At 48.8% G+C, this 19,831-nt stretch overlaps 1 protein-coding gene across 1 annotated transcript in view; it reads left to right on the forward strand.

The window, feature by feature from the left end:
* LOC119822487 (H-2 class I histocompatibility antigen, L-D alpha chain-like) overlaps positions 1 to 19,831 on the forward strand; it is a 741,986-nt gene that overhangs the window by 83,979 nt on the left and 638,176 nt on the right. The gene's annotated exons all lie outside the window — the stretch shown is intronic.

Consider the following 19,831-nt stretch of genomic DNA (forward strand, 5'->3'; position numbering starts at 1 on the left):
TTTTCTAGCTTTGTCTTTGAGTCAGGAGCTCCAGGAGCCTTAGCAGAAATTTCTGACGACCAAGAAAGTGATAATCTCCTTTGTGATGCTGCCATCTTTATCTTGTGAGGGATGATGGCTTCCAGTGCTGACCACAGCAATCATTCATACACAATAAGTATATGAGGAATGTATAAAGAATACATATAAAATAAGATCGCATGTCAAAGACGGAAGATGAAGCCGGGCGGTGGTGGTGCACGCCTTTAATCCCAGCACTCGGGAGGCAGAGGCAGGCGGATCTCTGAGTTCGAGGCCAGCCTGGTCTACAAGAGCTAGTTCCAGGACAGGCTCTAGAAACTACAGGGAAACCCTGTCTCGAAAAACCAAAAAAAAAAAAAAAAAAAAAAAAAAAAAAAAAAAAAAAAAAAGACGGAAGATGAGGGGAGAAATTCGGGGGACTTAATGAGGAGAAAGCTCAGGTGACTGTAACCTCAGTGTGAGGGGACCTGGGGCTGCACATGACACCCCAGCACTTGACCTGAGGTTGTGTTAACAAAGGGAGCTTCTGTAGAAGAGGGAGGTGATTATGTGAATTTTCCTCTGGCCTGAAACATCCCTGCTGGAGCCAGGAGAAGCTGATGAGGCTCAGGAAACACAAGAAGCTACAGGTTCACGGAGCTGACACAATGTAGCGCTTCCCTCTCAGGGTTAAACCAGCTGCAGCTCCTGAGGGAGAGGAGACTGTGGAGTGGAGCTGCTGGGAGCTGTGCAGGGGACTGCAGTGGTGCAGCTGTGTGAGCGGACATGCGCACTGGGGTGGCTGTCAGTGGTTATCCCCGACTCACCCAGGCTCCTATGAGGAACCAGTGCGCTCAGGGCTCACAGAGCTGACTGTGGACGGATGTTTTCCTTGGTCTGCTGTCACTGTCTCCATCTGGGTGGAGGAAATCCCCTCCTCAAGCAGGTTACACAGCTATGTGAATTGTTTGTGTAAATTGTTCTATCATTAATAATAACTCAGGAGTCAGATATTGGGGTGAAAACCTGATGGGTCAAGAAAGCAATGGAAGAAAAACCAGCCGGGCGGTGGTGGCGCACACCTTTAATCCCAGCACTCGGGAGGCAGAGGCAGGCGGATCTCTGAGTTCGAGGCCAGCCTGGTCTACAAGAGCTAGCTCCAGGACAGGCTCTAGAAACTACAGGGAAACCCTGTCTCGAAAAACCGAAAAAAAAAAAAAAAAGAAAAACCAGCTGACCCTCTCTGTCTCCATGCTTTCCCACATTGAAAATGCCCATGAATCTTTATAGGTTCTCCCTTACTCTTTTCTCTGCCTCTCTATCATATTGTATCCTGGGTCCTCCAAAACCTCTATGGCTAATTCCAGACAGCTAGTTGTTGACTCCACCCTGATTCAAGGATAACTTTATCAAGAGTCTTGGAGTTTCACGGTACAATCAAATATCCCTCAATATTTCCCCTTTGCCTAAATAAATAAAAAGGGAAAGTTTTAACTCTAACATAGTGAAACTATGTACAATAAGAACAATTACCAGGTAGGAATTACATTTACATGCGGCGGTGGTGGCGCATGCCTTTAATCCCAGCACTTGAGAGGCAGAGGCAGGCAGATCTCTGTGAGTTTGAGGCCAGCCTGGTCTACAGAGTAAGTTCCAGGGAAGGCTCCAAAGCTACAGAGAAACCTGTCTTAAAACAAAATAAACAAAACAAAAAACAAAAACACACAGAATTACATTTACAATGTCCAATCCATTTGTATTTGAAAAATTTTGTGAAATTACTCTATTATCTGCGATACCTTGATGACTCCAAAGTTTTATATATAAACCACTTTCTAATATAACTTGTATTACTATCCTAAAACTATCATTTTAGACCTTAGACGTTTCTAAGATAACCATCTCAAGCTTATATGTCTCTCAACCTTATAAACTTTACATCTCTTTTCTAAGTTTCTTTTCTGAATTTGGTAACAAAGAAAATGGTTTAACTAGCTAGTTTTCAACCCCATTAGAGACCTGAAAAGAATAAATATTGCCTGAATATTCAGGAAGTGTGGCACAAACAACTTTTTTTGTTGTTGTTTGTTTTGTTTTGTTTTTGGAGACAGGGTTTCTCTGTGTAACAGCCCTAGCTGTCCTGGAACTCACTTTGTAGACCAAGCTGACCTTGAACTTCTGTTCCACAGCAGATGACTCTTCTGACATGAGACAGAGATTTGGATTTCCCTTTAACAAGCATGCTTGGGTTTAGAGAAGAAGAGAGACACACTCCAACTCATAAGACAGCTTTAATTTTTAATTGAACTGGGACTACAAAAACAGCATTTGCCTTATATGTCTGTAGAGAATATAAAAACAAACATCTGGGAAGATTTATGAGAATTTGTTCTATTGGGTTTGTGCTGTCCCATCAGGTCAATTACTCTCTCCCCTAAGGATTTATTCATTCTTCTTCAGATGTCTCATCTGTCCAGTGGTCTTCAGATTCCTTAACTGGATGCTTGCTTTTATTCTGGAAAGAAAAACCAAAACCTTTCCCCAACCCTACCTTTGGGGAGTTCCCATTTTTGGTAGCTTTTGTCTGATCAAATGAAAGGCATTTGTCAGCCTTATAAGTTAGTTTAGACTCAATGCCACAATGTTTGATGAACTATCACCTCTCATAATCAAGGGGTTTCTCCTGTTCGGATCAAAACTTTGTCCTTCTTGATGGAATCCACAGCTTTCTTCCCCTGTGGAAACGAACGCAAAACCCCTTCCCCAACCTAACACATACCCTGGTTTCCATTCTGAGGTTAACTCATCGTATAAGCTGACGTAATTCAGCAGTTGTTTCTATTATCCAACGTCTCTCTGCTGCTGTCGTCACTTTCTCATTAGCATTAAAAATGTTACAGTTGTTCGAGTGCTGTGTGATCTGTAAAAATGTTACAGTTGTTCCAGCGCTGTGTGATCTGTAAAAATGTTACAGTTGTCCAAGCGCTGTGTGTTCTGTCTCTGGGTCTTTATTACTCCTTTCTGTTTATTAAGTATAGCCCTTAAAGTGCGATTAGACCTTAGGCTTGTGTGGTACACCTGTAATATGCTTTAGGTGGTAATATGTGGAAACCTGTTTCTCTTTACAGGAGACATCTGCTGAAGCACTGTCTGTTTTAATTTGTGCTGCAGATATCCTCATGATGTAAGTGTAATTACAGAATCAGCCTTGTCAGAACTCAGACCGGTTGCCCATTTCCACCCTGAATATGTATGTGATATGGTGCACATACTGCGATTTTCCACACCTTGCAAACTGAAACACATCCATTTGACAAATTTCATTTCTTTGGGTACCTTTTGGGTTACTTCCTGCAGGTAATGGAGTTTGGTTATACAAAGAACAAGTAGGACCTTTCCTTATAATTCCCTTGGCTTGTTGCCAAGTAACAGAAAAAAAAAAAACCTTTTTAAACGTTTTCTTGTAACGTGGTGTTTTATGAAATTCTGAGGCTTATAGCACATTCCCTGTTAATTGCTGATCAGTTTCATCATTACCTGTGCTACAGGGCCTGGTAGATGCTTATGGGATCTGATATGTGTTACATACTGTAGGAGGAGCTGCGGGCAGGCCTGCTTTTCATCCCGCCCGGCTCCTGCATAGCTAGCTTAGCCCCAGAAATAACAACACACAAATTGTATTCATTTAAACACTGCCTGGCCCATTAGGCCCATTAGTTTCAGCCTCTTATTAGATAATTCTCACATCTTGATTAACCCATATCTAATAATCTATGTAACACCACGAGATCGTGGCTTACCAGGAAAGATTCAGCATGTCTGACCTGGCGGCTGGCTCCATGGCATCTGTCTCAGAGAGGAGATCATGGCTACTGCCTGAGGCATCTGCCTCACTCCCAGCATCCTGTTCTGTCTACTCCACCCACCTAAGGGCTGGCCTATCAAATGGGCCAAGGCAGTTCCTTTATTAACCAATGAAATCAACTCAAACAGAAGACCCTCCCACATCAACATACAAAGGATGATTTCTATTTCTGATTACTTGTTGTAACTGAATAAATAGCAAAGATAATTCTGGATCTGGAATGAGCTCAGTGGTTTCGATATTTAAAACAACTTTCTGGGGCTGGAGAGATGGCTCAACGGTTAAGAGCATTGCCTGCTCTTCCAAACGTTCTGAGTTCAATTCCCAGCAACCACATGGTGGCTCACAAGCATCTACAATTAGGTCTGGTGCCCTCTTCTGGCCTGCAGGCATACAAGCAATTAGAATACTATATACATAATAAATAAATAAATATTTTTTAAAAATCCACTCTAAAATATTATCTTCTGCTTAAGAATTACTTTATAGCCAGGTGGTAGAGGCACACACCTTTAATTCCAGCACTAGGGAGGCAAAGGCAGGTGAATCTCTGTGAGTTCAAGGCCAGCCTGGTCTAACAAAACAAAATACAAATGAGGAGGAGGAGGAGGAGGAGGAGGAGAAGGAGGAGGAGGAGGAGGAGGAGAAGAAGAAGAAGAAGAAGAAGAAGAAGAAGAAGAAGAAGAAGAAGAAGAAGAAGAAGAAGAAGAAGAAGAAGAAGAAGAAGAAGAAGAAGAAGAAGAAGAAGAAGAATTCCTTTATAAAAGTGAGTAGAAGGTGGAATGGCTGGGATACAATCAAGGTCTGGATCCAAGTGATCCACATGTGCATCCTGTAATCTTTTTTCTACCAAAGCCAATTCTCTCTCGGCCTCAGGTGATAATTTTTTTGGATTATTTATTCCTTATCACCTCGTAAGTTTTTTTTTAATATTTATTTATTTATTTATTATGTATACAGCATTCCTTCCATGTATGTCTGCAGGCCAGAAGAGGGCACCAGATCCCATTACAGATGGTTGTGAGCCACCATATGGTTGCTGGGAATTGAACTCAGAACCTTTGGAAGAGCAGGCAATGCTCTTAACCTCTGAGCCATCTCTCCAGCCCCTCACCTCGTAAGTTTTGAGATAAATTACTTAGCTCTTGAGTAATTAATCCAGTTATGGGCTGTAGCCAGTTAATATCTCCAGCAACTTCTGAAAATCAATTCATAATTGATCTCCTGATTTGTACTTCCTGTGGCTGAACTTTCTGTAAACCTATCTTATATCCTAGATAATTGATAGAATCTCTTCTTTGTATTTTTTTCAGTAACAATTGTAATCCCTAGCAAAGTGAAATTCTCTTTACTTCATCAAACACTTTTTCTAAGGTATCTGCATCTGAAATATCCAGTAAGATATCATCCATATAACAATAATTTTTAGATTGAGGAAACTGTTTATGATTTTGTTCTCATGGCTGCTGTACAAGACACTGACACAAGGTGGGGCTGCTGAGCATCCCTCGGGGAAGAATTTTCCATCGATGCCTTCAACACACTGAGCATTGCAATGCATAGGCAGCACGAAGCCAAAGTTTTCTCTATCCTGTTTTATTTTGGTTTGGTTTTGGTTTTTGAGACAGGGTTTCTCTGTAGCTTTGGATCCTGTCCTGGAACTCTCTCTGTAGACCAGGCTGGCCTTGAACTCACAGAGATCTGCCTGCCTCTGCCTCTGCCTCCCGAGAGCTGGGATTAAAGATGTGAGCCACCACTGCCCGGCCATAAATAAATATTTATTTTATGATTTGTTTCTGAGACTGGGGAAATGTTAATCTGTGTTTTCCATTGCTGCAATAATCATCCCCGCATCAATTCATGGCTACATTAACCACACATGGCTTTAATTTTCCTATTTAAGCTGGGCAGTGATGGCAGTGGTGTCGGGGCTCCTGGCACAGAGTCTGGACAGTTTCCAGCCTTGTGTGCAGCAGGAGAAGACACCGGGGCCCTGGAAGCAGGATGTGAGACCCTAAGGTGTCCAGTCCCCTTTATGCCTGGGTCCCTGGTGGGAAAGGGAAAACGTCACCCATAAGAGTTTTGTCCCATGAACCTCATGCGTGTGTGAAGACTGTGGAATGTGCGGGTGAGCTGTCAGTGTGGGTCCGTGTGTCCGTCCACTCCTTCCCAGTCACCTCTCACACCACAGTCGTCCCTGTCTGCATTTTCCCACACAGGCCTCTGTCCTGAGTGTGAGGACACAGCCTGTCCTGAAGGGGGCTCACCAGGGCCCCTGTCCTCAGTGTGGGGACACAGCCTGTCCTGAGGGGCTCACCAGGGCCTCTGTCCTGAGAGGGGGGAGGGGGGACACAGCCTGTCCTGAAGGGGGCTCACCAGGGCCCCTGTCCTCAGTGTGGGGACACAGCCTGTCCTGAAGGGGCTCAACAGGGCCGCTGTCCTGAGTGTGGGGACACAGTCTGTCCTGAAGGGGCTCAACAGGGCCTCTGTCCTGAGTGTGGGGACACAGCCTGTCCTGAAGGGGGCTCACCAGGGCCTCTGTCCTGAGTGTGGGACACAGCCTGTCCTGAAGGGGGTTCACCAGGGCCCCTGTCCTCAGTGTGGGGACACAGCCTGTCCTGAAGGGGCTCAACAGGGCCCCTGTCCTCAGTGTGGGGACACAGCCTGTCCTGAAGGGGCTCAACAGGGCCTCTGTCCTCAGTGTGGGGACACAGCCTGTCCTGAAGGGGGCTCACCAGGGCCCCTGTCCTCAGTGTGGGGACACAGCCTGTCCTGAAGGGGCTCAACAGGGCCCCTGTCCTCAGTGTGGGGACACAGCCTGTCCTGAAGGGGGCTCACCAGGGCCCCTGTCCTTAGTGTGGGGACACAGCCTGTCCTGAAGGGGCTCAACAGGGCCTCTGTCCTCAGTGTGGGGACACAGCCTGTCCTGAAGGGGGCTCACCAGGTCCTCTGCCCTCAGTGTGGGGACACAGCCTGTCCTGAAGGGGACTCACCAGGTCCTCTGTCCTGAGTGGGGGGGAGGGGGGACACAGCCTGTCCTGAAGGGGGCTCACCAGGGCCCCTGTCCTCAGTGTGGGGACACAGCCTGTCCTGAAGGGGCTCAACAGGGCCTCTGTCCTGAGTGTGGGGACACAGCCTGTCCTGAAGGGGCTCAACAGGGCCTCTGTCCTGAGTGTGGGGACACAGCCTGTCCTGAAGGGGGCTCACCAGGGCCCCTGTCCTGAGTGTGGGGACACAGCCTGTCCTGAAGGGGGCTCACCAGGGCCTCTGTCCTCAGTGTGGGGACACAGCCTGTCCTGAAGGGGGCTCACCAGGGCCTCTGTCCCACAGCAGCAGAAGGCTGTGCAGAAAGCAGGTTAGTGACCCAGATCATCCTTCTCCTACACTGTATGGTAATCAGAGTTCTGAGAGACCTGCAAGGCACAGTTTGCACCTAGCACCCAGAAGGTGGTCGCCCGGCCTTTTGATAGTGAGACAACCTGATGCCATCCTAACAAGTGGTCAGGAAATGCTAATTGTTCTGCTCCTTCTATTGTAATTTAGGAGGTCGCCTGGGGAAGAGGAGGTTTTCAGTCTACCTGACAGAATGGGCAGGATGGGAAGACAGGACCTAAGTCTCCCCCTCCAGAGGCTTAGACACGGCCTGTCCAGCAGAGCGCTCCCGGCCAACAGAACACCGGGAGCTTCATCCATCAGAACTGGAAGCTGAAGCAATGGGAACACGGCGTGTTTCTCTATCAGGAAGAGGTGGAAGTTCACCTCACCACCCCACCTCACCCTCACCCAGGTCACCACCAACCTGCATGCCGGGGAGACGCCTGGGGTCACACTTGTTATGGAAAGGCTGTGGGGGTGACAGAAAGAAGTAAAGGAGACCTCACTGAGTCTCTGTGAAGCATCAGGAGCTGGCTGGACTCATCTGAGTGATGTCAGCTCCTGTCGGGACTGCAAATAGAGGTGACATCAGGAGCCCTGTTCTAGCTCCAGTAACTACTAGAATGAAGGGATGAAGGGAAGTAAGTCTTCCAGAAATCCCTCTTCCCTGTGCCCACCCTACACGCCCCCTCATCCCCAGCCCTGCCCAACCCCCACTCCAGGCTTCACAGACTCAGCAGGAGCCTGCAAGGAACTTTGGACTCAGGTGCCTTGATGTTACAAACCTTATCTCTTCCTGAGGCTCCAGCCAATGCTGTCCATGGGGAGCAGGAGCAGGGAGCAATGGCCAGGAGCAGATCAGACAGCCTGAGAGGACATTGAGGGACTTGACTGCTTGTCCACTGTGTCCTCTCCCAGGGCACTGTGGTCACATCCAGCTGCAGTGACCATAAGCACTGGTACAGAAGCCACAGCTGGCTGTGCTGGTGGACACGTGATCCTGAGGCTGTGGAGTGAATCAGGCCGGCCCTCTCAGCGCTCAGAAGGGAGAGGCTGGGTGATCAGGAACTCAAAGTCATCCTCAGCTATCCGGAGAGTTCAAAGTCACCCTGAGCTATGTGAACCCTGTCTCAAAATGGGGGGGGGGGGACTGAGTGAGGTGGCAGACACCTTTAATACTAGCACAGTCAGAGCAGATGGATCTCTGTCAGTTTGAGTCCAGGCTGGTCTAAATATTGAGTTCCAGGCCACCACTGTAGGAGAGAGAGAGAGAGAGAGAGAGAGAGAGAGAGAGAGAGAGAGAGAGAGCGAGCGAGCTGAACTCAACAGGACCAGGACATCGCTGTGGGGAGCACTCCACTGATCTGGGGAGAAGAGGAGACTAGGGTGCATTAGGATTTCTACTCTCAGTTCTCTTGTGTGTCTGGATTTCTCTTGTATAATCTCTGTGCTGTGTGTGGTGCAGGTTTGTGAGCTCTGAGTTCTAAACGTCGTAGTGGTAAAGAGCATCTTAGGGGCTTGGAAGAACAGTGCCTCTCACAGTGGGACCAGAGCTTGGCAGGACCCCTCAGTACCCTACCCCCAAGGGTGTGTGAAATGCTAGTCCTGGTGCTGGAGAGATGGCTCGGCTGGCAGGGTGCTCTTTCAGAGGATCCGAGTTCAGTTCCCAGCACCCTCATGTTCAAACACCTGTGACTCCAGCTCCAGGGATCCGATGCTCTCGGGGCCTCAGCTGGACACTGCACACATGAGGCATAGGCTCACAAAGATATACACACATAAGTAAACATAAATCTGTATGTAGGTTTGCTTTTCGTGCACCACGCAAGAAATCCCAATTGCATTTCCTCGGCCTCTGCTGCCCCCGTGTGGTCAGAATGTGGCAGAGCGGCCAGTTCCCAGCAGGGCATGTAGGTGCCCATGGATTTCCCCCCCCACCGCTACACAGGAACGGCAGTGGTGACGGATCCAAGTCCATTTGGACCTGTTAAAACTGTCTTTCCCACCGTGCTTGGGAAATTTGGAGGACGTGACGTTGTGACCAGAGAGAGATCCTTTCTAGCAGACAGATTCTCCTCCTGCCTAAAGCTGGGCTCTGAGGACACAAGAGGGCAGGCTGACCCAAGGCGTTGAGCGAGCACAGAGGCATTCCCAGCCTCACCGTCGGCACCAGCCACAGACTAGAGACATGCCAAGGAGAGTAGACCGTGAAGAGACAGCCCGGTCAGCTGGTCAGCTGCAGGACAGTCGCCTTGGGGTACCGTCTTCGCGGCACACTGCAGCCTGGATCCCCCCACGCCACGCACCATGGGCTCCCCAGTCCTCCCTGAGTCCCTCAGCCACAGCAGGTCCTGGACTGGCCCCCCCACCTGCTATCCCCCCCGTGTCACACCTCGGCTCTGTTACCTCCCACTTCCTCCCTTCCTGTCTTAACCCCCAGCCTCCTGACCAAACCCACTCAGTCGCCCTGAGTCGTGGCTTTCACTGCAGAGGACTTGCTTCCTCCAGAGGCCGAGAGAGATCTCTGGTTCCACGGCTCCCTACACTCAGCAAGTGTTTGCAAAGGCTCAACAGAGTGGTAGAAAGATGTCAAGAAAAGCAGAGATGCAAGCCGGGCGGTGGTGGTGCATGCCTTTAATCCCAGCACTCGGGAGGCAGAGGCAGGCGGATCTCTGTGAGTTCGAGGCCAGCCTGGTCTACAAGAGCTAGTTCCAGGACAGGCTCCAAAGCCACAGAGAAACCCTGTCTCGAAAAACAAAACAAAACAAAACAAAAAAAGCAGAGATGCCAGCCCTTTGGGTCCCTGGGGATGGAGTCTGAAGACATTTACTGAGGACCAAACGGTTTCTTGTTTGTTTGATTTGTCCATTAATCGTGCTTATATGTTTATGAATTTTTTACACTTACAAATGTGTCCTATATTTTAATTTCTTCCTCATATTAGGTGGCAGTGCAATTATTTTCCCTCCATAAAAAAATAACTCATATGAATAGCTTCAACTTTTGCCTATCCATGTGAGTATTTCTAAATTTAAAACAGAACATTTCAACAAAAAAAAAACCAGAACATTTCAAACTTAGTCTTTATTAAATCTTATGTGTCCAATAAAGACTGTCCAAGTCTATTCTTGGGTGTGACAAATATTTCTGGGAAAGTGGTAACCCCAAAACCTCCCAGCCTGGGGTCTCATAGGACAGTACCCCAGGGACTGGCTCATCCATCTCTCCACCTCCCAGCCTGGGGTCTCAGGACAGTACCCCAGGGACTGGCTCATTCATCTCTCCAACCCTTCACCAAACACATATCCACCTTCCCAGGCTGTCCACCTCCCCAGGCTGCCCACCTCCCCAGGCTGTCCAAAGCCAAATAGCATGACCATCAGAGGGGTTGACTTGCTCATGACTTGGGGCCTGGGCACAATCTGCTTAAGGGTAGACTCCATCCAGCCAGGATCCCAGCCCTGAGGAACGGGGCATTTCCCTTGACCACCCCCTCCTCCTAGGACCGACTTTCCAGAAGAGACCTGTGTTGTCACATTCACATTCGATTTTAGCTGGTGTGTTGGAAGTCAGCTGTCTTCAGTAACTGCTGGACCCTAGCTGCGCTGGGTTCCTTTGTATGTGGAGAAGAGCAAGCAGGGTGTGATCGTCAACTTGTCTGGGGGCAAATGTCCCAGGAGACACACCCCGGGGAGGGTGTTTCCAAGGATGTGTAACTGAGAAGGGAAGAGTCACCCTGTGTGGTCCCCCTCCCACAGTCGGGGTCAATAGCTGAGTAAAACAGGAAGAAGCCAGCTGTATCCAGACCCCATCTTGCTTCCCGCTGGTAGGATGCCAGCAGCTTATGCTCCTGCTGCCTCCTCCTCTGCCCTCAGACTTCATTCCCTCAGACCTTGAGCTGAAATATAAAGCCTTTCTTCCTGATGTTGCCTTTCTCGGGTGTTTGCTTAGAACAAGAAAAACAATTCATATTGGTTCAGGAGGGCTCTGAGTGAGGAGCAGAAAGGGTTGTGGGGGCAGAAGTGCCTGGGGCCAGAAGTGCTAGCTGACCTTAGCATCCTGTTCTCCCAAGAGAACAGGACTTGGAGGCTGTCCTTCGGGTTGACTGCACGTCAAAGGAATGACCTTGTGCCTCTGAGAGGCGTTCTGAGGTGCGGCTACAAGGAGAGCCTCTCTTAGCCCCTGCCGCGAGAGGCAGACTGGGCATCCCCGGTAGGTGACACATAGGACAAAGAGTAAACTGCCCTGGCAGCTTTGAACTCCCCAAATCTGCATTTTAAGGGGATCTGGGTCACTTGAGGGACACTGGCTTTTGTTGCTCTGGTCAGCTGAGTCTCTCAGGGCTGAGGTGGGAAGGCAGAGTTCTCATGCAGTTCTTCCTGTCGTGAGGGACCAGCACCATGAGGTCAGCTCCAGAGTCACTGTTCTCTGGGGTCCTCTTCGCAGCCACCATGAGGCCAGTGTGAGCTCTGGGTGTTGTGAGATCCAGTGCATGGGCATGAGATGTGGGCGGGTCCCCTGTAAGGGAGCAGACTATGGAGAGACAGGCCACATAAAGGCTCTCCGAGGAGGAAACAGTCACCTGGGAACTCGGGAAGGGGATAGGCCTTACTTCTGTTAATGAAAAGGGAAAATCCCAGCCATTCCAAAGGCTTGAGGACTCACCGTGTGCTGGACTCCTGCACGACTCTCCAGAGCTGCTTTACACCAGTGCCTTGTCTTTCCCTAATGATGAGGCCACTGGGTGTAGCTGAGAGAAGAACCCACTCACGGTCCCTTTCACCCCCAAGACGTCTACACAACTGAGAGAATAGAAGTATATAAAATAGATGTATTTCCTCCAAATCAATTACCTACTGATACTATGTAATTATTTAAAAATAATTCTTTGGTGTGCACCTAGTTCTACCACTGTAGAGGTAAGGGCCAGCAGTGCACCTTGTTCTGCTTTTCCCGCTCTTCCTCTTTTCCAGAGATGCACTGCGGCGCCCGCACCACCTGGAACCGCGATCAGCAAGGGTCTGGGGAGTGAAAAACACAGAGACACGGGTCACTCTTGAAACAAGAATGCCAATTTTATTGTGCTCCAGGGCAGCTTATATAGGGCTCTCCCTGACCAATGGCCATGCCCTAGCTCTCAGGATTTTTCAGCTGCAAGCCCACCAGAAACCACTTCCTTGTTATCAGGAACTGCTGAGGGTCTTGTGCTCAGAGCAGCTGCAAGCACAGGAAAACAAGCTGCTCACCCCAGCAGATAAAGGGTCATAGGAAGTTCAGGGTCTGCGGGTCTGCGGTCCCCAGCAATGCATGTTCAGTTCTCATGCGAATGTATGAGTACTCTCTGTCCATGCACCATTTGCATGCAGTGTCCATAGTTGCCAGCAGAGGGCGTCACATCCTCTGGAATTGGAGTTACAGATGGTTGAGAGCTGCCATGTAGGTGCTGGGAACAAAACCTGGGTCCTCTGCAAGAGCAGCCAGTGTTCTTAACCACTGAGCCATCTCCCCAGCCCCTTAATCCAGCCTCTTCAGATGCACAAGCCTGCAGCAGCCCAGAAAGAGGCATAGCTTAGACTCCATTTGTATCAGGACGGACAACCACGAGCCACCTTTGTCCCAAGGAAAGAGATGGCATTGAGCTGTTCATACAACAGCCACCTCTGGCTGGATGATTCTCCTTAAATTCATTTAAATTAGAGGAAATGGAGGAGGTAACACGGGGTGGGGCACCTCGCTATGGGTAGTACCTTGGATTCTAGATTCTCAGCACTGAAACAAACAAAGGAAGGCTGAGGTAGATGGCTTCCCTCACAAGCACAAGGTCGTAGGTTCGAACCTTAGCGCAACATAAACCAGGGATGGCATTGCACACCCATGACACGGGACTCAGGAAGAAGGAAACCAAGCATCTGAAATACAATGTCATCGTAGGCTGAGTTCAAGGCCAGCCTGAGCTACGTGAGATCCTGTCTCAAAAGTAAATCAAAGGGGGTTGAAAAGATGCCTCAGAGTGCCAGCTGCTCTTCCAGGAGACCTAAGTGCACTTCTCAGCACCCACATGGTGACTCATAACCATCTGCAGCTCCAGTTCCAGGGGCTGTGACGCCCTCCTCTGGCATCTTTGTGAGCTAGGCATTCAAGTGGTACACATACATCAGGCAAACACCCATACACACAAAACTAAATTCTAATGCACAAAACTCAAGTCCAAATGGATCAAAGACCTCGACATAAAGCCAGCCACACTGAACCTTATAGAAGAGAAACTGGGAAGTACACTTGAACGCATTGGCACAGGGAACCACTTCCTAAATATAACCCCAGCAGCACAGACACTGAGAGAAACAATTAATAAATGGGACCTCCTGAAACTGAAAAGCTTCTGTAAAGCAAAGGACACGGTCAACAAGACAAAACAACAAATCTTCACTAGCCCCACATCAGACAGAGGTCTGATCTCCAAAATATACAAAAAAACTCAAGAAATTGGACACCAAAAGATCACATAGTCCAATTTAAAAAATGGCTCTCAACAGAGAAATCTAAAATGGCTGAAAGACACTTAAGGAAATGTTCAACATCCTTAGTCATCAGAGAAATGCAAATCAAAACAACTCTGAGATTCCATCTTACACCTGTAAGAATGGCCAAGATCACAAACACTGATGACAACTTATGCTGGAGAGGTTTTGGGGAAAGGGGAACACTTCTGCATTGCTGGTGGGAATGCAAGCTGATACAGCCCCTTTGGATGTCAGTGTGGCGATTTCTCAGAAAATTAGGAAACAACCTTCTTCAAGACCCAGGAATACCACTTTTGGGTATATATCCAAAGGATACTCAATCGTGCCACAAGGACATGTGCTCAACTATGTTCATAGCAGCTTTGTTTGTCATAGCCAGAGCCTGGAAACAACCTAAATGTCCCTCGATCAAAGAATGGATAAGAAAAATGTGGTACATTTACACAATGGAATACTACACAGCAGAAAAAGATAACAATTCCTCGAATTTGCAGGAAAATGGATGGAGCTAGAAAATATTATTTTGAATGAGGTAACCCAGACCCAGAAATACAATTATCACATGTACTCACTCACAGGTGGTTTTTAAACATAAAGCAAAGAAAGCCAGCCTACAAACCACAATCCCAGAGAATTTAGACAACAATGCAGACACTAAGAGAGTCTTACATAGATCTAATCTACATGGGAAGTAGAAAGTAGAAAAAGACAAGATCTTCTGAGTAAATTGGGAGCATGGGGACCTTGGAGGAGGACTGAAGTGGAGAGGGAAGAGGCAGGGAGGGGAGCAGAGAAAAATGTAGAGCTTAATAAATATAAAAAACCTAAATTCTAAAACAGTTAATGTGGCTGGGCCATGGTGGTGCACGCCTTTAGTCCCAGCACTCGGAGGCAGAGGTAAGTGAATCTATGAGTTCGAGGCCAGCCTGGTCTACAGAGTGAGTTTCACAACAGCCAGGACTACACAAAGAAACCCTGTCAAAAAAAATAAATAAAAATAAATAAACCTGTTGAATTAAGTAAGTGAAGTAAGTGTGAGCTGGAAATGCAGCTGAGTTGGAGGCTCGCCTTGTGGACACAAAGTCTTTGGCTTGATTCCCCAGCACCTAACAACCCAGGAACCTTGGGTGGACGGGAGTCCCAGGGACTGAGAGGCAGAGGCAGGAGGATTAGTTCCAGGTCATCCTCGGGTATTTCACAAGTTTGAGATGAGATACAAGAGACCCCGTCTCAGACAAATTAAAATTCAAAACTTAGGTTCCTCAGTCTGCAAGCACCCGTCACAGTGATCCTGACCAGGAAACATTTCTGTTCCCTGGACAGAAAGACTCACTGGGCAGAAGGGGGAGCTGAGCCAGCTCCCGGGTCCTGGGGGAAAGGTACAGAAATGCCAGCTTTTGTTTGGTGCCACTTCCTGTTCTGCTTCCGGAAAAACTGAATGGACTTTTCTGAAGAGCCCCGATAATGTTTGATGCATTGATAATACTTCAGTAGAATTCCTGGGACACAGGATGGAGCGTTGGGGTGGTCAGGGAGCCCCACCGAACTCGCTTTGGTGGGAAGGAACCTCCATCTCAAGAGGCCCAAAGTGGGGGGTTCGGCTTGCAAAGTAATGATAACTCGAAAGACCAAATCAGAATCAGGCGGTCGTGAGTTCAAGGCTGTGCTTCACCATGTAGGGGATTTGAGGCTAGCCTGGGCTACAGGCAACCCTGTCAAAAGAAAGGTTAGAGAGGTTAAGAGGGCTTGCTGTTCAATAATGAGGACTGGAGTTCGAATCCCGGAACCGATGCCCAGCCACTCACAACTGCGTGTAACTGTCCAGCCCTAGGGGACCCAACACCTTCTTCTGAACGCCTCAGGCACCCGCTTACACACATGTGCGCCCACTTGCACACATGTGCACATGCTTACACACAGAAACACGCCCATACACACATAAAAACAGGAAATAAATCTTTTAAGATTGCAATAGCCACAGTTTAAAACCCCATAGGTTGACTCTACAACAGAATAAAGACAACAAGGGAAGGAGTACGGGGAACCTGAGGACAAGAGTCAACCTGACCTGAACAACAGAAAGGAAATAATAGCCTGGAAATGCGGGCCAGGTTTGGAGACGTGTTGAACTATCACAAAAAGATCCAGGGCCACCGTCGTAAGAAAAGAGGAGAGCAAGGGGCTCAGGGTCCCTGGGCTCCACATTGCACCGCGAGTGGAGCAGGTGCTGCCCTCCTGTGGGTGTTTATCAGAGTAGGATGTGCTCAGTGGGGCTGCTTCACAGCAGAGCACGGTCCAGCTCAAAAGCAAGCTAACTAGACAGAAATTCTTGTTGGCTCCAAACAGCACGTCTAAATAGGACCCTGGACTTCCCCCTTCCTCCCTCCCAAAAGAGCCAAATTAGTTTGTTTGTTGTAGGATTTATATTTAAATATTTGAGGAGTGCGTGTGTGTGTGTGTGTGTGTGTGTGTGTGTGCGCGCGCGCGTGTGCGCACGTGCAGAAGTCAACAGAGTTTGATGCCTGAAGTTGGAGTTACAGGCTGTTGTGAGCCACGGGAGGCAGGTGCTGGGAACAAAACTCGGGTCCTCTGAAAGAGCAGTCACTGCTCGCTCCCTTTTTCTTTCTTTCTTTCTTTCTTTCTTTCTTTCTTTCTTTCTTTCTTGTTTATTTGTTTGTTTTTTGTTTTTCAAGACAGGGTTTGTCTGTAGCTTTAGAGCCTTTCCTGGAACTAGCTCTTGTAGACCAGGCTGGCCGCCAACTCACAGAGATCCTCCTGCCTCTTCCTCCCAAGTCTTGGGACTAAAGGCGTAAGCCACCACCACCCCGCCCTTCCTTCCTTCCTTCCTTCCTTTCTTTCTTTCTTTTTCCTTCTTTTTTTTTGTTGTTGTTGTTGGTGTTTTTGTTTTTGTTTGTTTAGTTGGTTTGGTTTGTTTGGTTTTTTTTTTTTTTTTTGTCGTTTGAGTTTTTTTGAGACAAGGTTGGCTGTCCTGGAACTCTCCCTGTAGACCAGGCTGGCCTCAGACTCATAGAAATCCTCCTGTCTCTACCTCCTGAGTGATGGGATTAAAGGCGTGCGCCACCACTGCCTGACTGCAGTCAGTGCTGCACTGAGCCCTCTCTCCAGCCTGAACAGGTTTTACAATTCTATTTTTCCTTCATTCAAACCCCCACCCTTAGAGACACTGCTGATTGTAGAACTATCAACCGGATCACAAGGAAGATAAAATAAAATGTATAACCTGGGAGTTAGGTGGTTAAAAATAATCATAATAAGAAAAACAAACTAGGGACGGGAAGCACCAGAGAGAGCTTCTGGTTTCCGAACCAAGTGGCAGCAAAGGGCGCTGTAGAGAAGGAGCCAGGCTCGTGGCAGGAAACGCCCACACCAACGCAGCTCCTCTTAATGTGGAAGGTTCCTATAACTGAAGCGTGAATGACTGATATTTATCCTTCTCCAGGGATATACAATGTAAGAAAAGTCAATTGTATGATGGCGTAAGGAGGGGGTGGCTTTACACCAGTGTACCCTCGAATGGTAGCCTTCCTACAACGATGATGATGTTCCAGGCATCTGCGTCCGCACCTGGGAAGCCACTGGGAAACAGAAGGAAGCCTCAGTGAAGTTTGAGGAGTAAGATCCTAGAAGTGAGAGGTTATGGGGACCCCCGGAGCAGCACAGGTACCCTGAGCAGTGCCTAGACCCGAGCCAGCCGGATAAAGCGAAAGGTACCCAGAGCAGCCGCCCACGCTGCCCTCCCCACCCCCCACGCTTGGTTCCCCTCCGCCTTACCACTTCCCTGTCTCCAACACCATTTCTCCTTTCTCACAAGCTCCAGCCGGGTGTCCCAGGCTCCATCCTGAGCAACGTGAAACTGGCAGCAAGGCCTCTGCGGTCCTGCCAGGAACCAGGCGCCCCCATCAGCAAACCAGCCAAGGATGACGGGACTCTGCACACCGATTTCAGACCTCAGATTTCCCAGATCTCAGGGCCTCCTCAAGTGGGGAAGGTTTTGGGGAAATGACATATCAACGGGACAATGGGCTGAAAACACTGACAGGAAAAGCACAAAAGAAACATGAACGTAATCACACGTCTGAAAATAATATTAATTTTCATAATAAAATGTGGTGGGGGTTGTCTGTTGTTTGAAATAAAAAGCTGTCTGTTTTGAAGTGGAGTCTTCCCAGGCTGGCCTTGAACTCCAATTCTCTTGCCCCCACGGTTAGCACAAACGGAATTGTAAGGCTGTGGAATATCAAGGGCTGGGAGAGTAGACACGGAGACGCTGCTGACCGGAATAGAGTCCTGCACCAGATGCTGGAGGACAAGGTCTCAATGACCACAGTTTGATTCTGTGGTCACCTGTAGACTCAGGAGTTTTAATCCTAGCAGTTAGCCTAAGAAAGCAGCCAGACACACACACACGTATGAACTCTACAACAATAGCTTATCGTGTTCTTAAAAGCTGAGACCCTGCTTAACATGTCTCGTGTCTCAAGGGAGCAATCGAGAAGTAACCCAGGGCTCATACGGCCGAACCCTGGGCAATCATTTAAGACTGATGATAGACGCCGGGTGGAGGTGGCACACGTCTTTAATCCCAGCACTCGGGAGGCAGAGGCAGGCAGATCTCTGTGAGGGCACTGGGGGTGCAGGGGAGCTCAGTAGTGGGGCACATGCTTATCACATGAGACCCTAGGCTCAGTACTGAGCACGCCTCCAAACACCTTTAAACAGCAGACATAATTAAAGTTTAGAACAATCTACAAAACCAAATAACTGGCTGAAATGTCGATATAGGGCTGTGGAAGTGACCCGGTGGACAGTGAGCTGGCCCAGCGTGCACAAAACTCAGGGTCTGATCTCCTCCAGTGTAAACAGGGGCTGCACTGCACACCTGTGATCCTAGCAATTAGGAGACAGAAGCAAGAGGGTCAGGAGTTCAAGGCCAGTCCGGCTACCCTGGCAGAGGTGGGGGCGGCACACTGGCACGGTGTTCCCAGGAGGGAGTTGGTCAGTACTGCAGGCAGCATCCAGGATTCCTCAAAGCTGCATGACCGGCTCCTGCAGACACTCCACCACGCTGGGCTCGGTTCCCAGTGTTACTAGAGGAATCCGCCCGTGACTGGTTCCGAAGCTGCACTGCATCCTCAGGAAGGGGTGACGCCAGGCATTACAGCGTGTGCTGCAATCCCAGCGTTTGGGAGACTGGAAGACTTGGGAGTTTGAGGCTAGCCTCCACTACAAGGAGAGTTCCAGGCCAGCCTGGACTAATGCAGATGGAGACCTTGCCCAAAGGGTTTTTTGTTTTGGTTTTTTGGGTTTTTTATAAAAATAAAAGGAGGCAGAATGAGCTTTTCAGGGCAACAAACTCTCTGTTGTGTTGTTTAACTTAAATTGTACGTCTTGACTGGCATCCTAACTATCCCAGCATCTGCTGTCAGGGAGGAAGGCAGAGGTGGATGAAATATTAGTGTCCTTTGGTTATTGGTAATGGCAATATTTTACATTCTTCTCTGAAGAAAAGCCAAGACTCCCCCCACTCTGTACCAAAAGCAGCCGGGCAGGCTATGGGGTGACTCACAGATGGAGCATCTGTGTGGAACACAGGAGGCCTGGGTTCCGTCTGCACTGAGGGGTGGGCCCAGCATCGTGTCCATTCCCCGGAAGGACACCAGGCATGGAGTCAGGTGCCTTTAACCCCAGCACCCAGGAGGCAGATGTAGAAGGAGTCCCACACGTTCCAGGCCAGCCAGACCACACACACAGTGAGATCCTGTCTCAAAACACCTTTTTAAGAAGAATGTCCTCCAGAAAGGGCCGAGGAAAAACCCAGAAAGTCCCTGGGTTTCCTCTGCCAAAGTGCCTGGCTTTAGCTCAAGCCAAGTGCCTGGATCTGTGAGAAGTGGATGCTCCCAACACTTCTGTCTCCTCATCCTGCCCTTCCTGGGACACAGAGGCAGCCGCCTGCCACTCCCAGCCCTGTAAAAGAGAAACCACAGAGACGACGAAGAAGACAGGGACTCCCTCCATGTGCCCTGCCCTGGGCCCTAGGAGCAAACCA

This window comes from Arvicola amphibius, chromosome 9 (genome assembly GCF_903992535.2).
Source record: "Arvicola amphibius chromosome 9, mArvAmp1.2, whole genome shotgun sequence".
NCBI classification, from domain to species: domain Eukaryota; kingdom Metazoa; phylum Chordata; class Mammalia; order Rodentia; family Cricetidae; genus Arvicola; species Arvicola amphibius.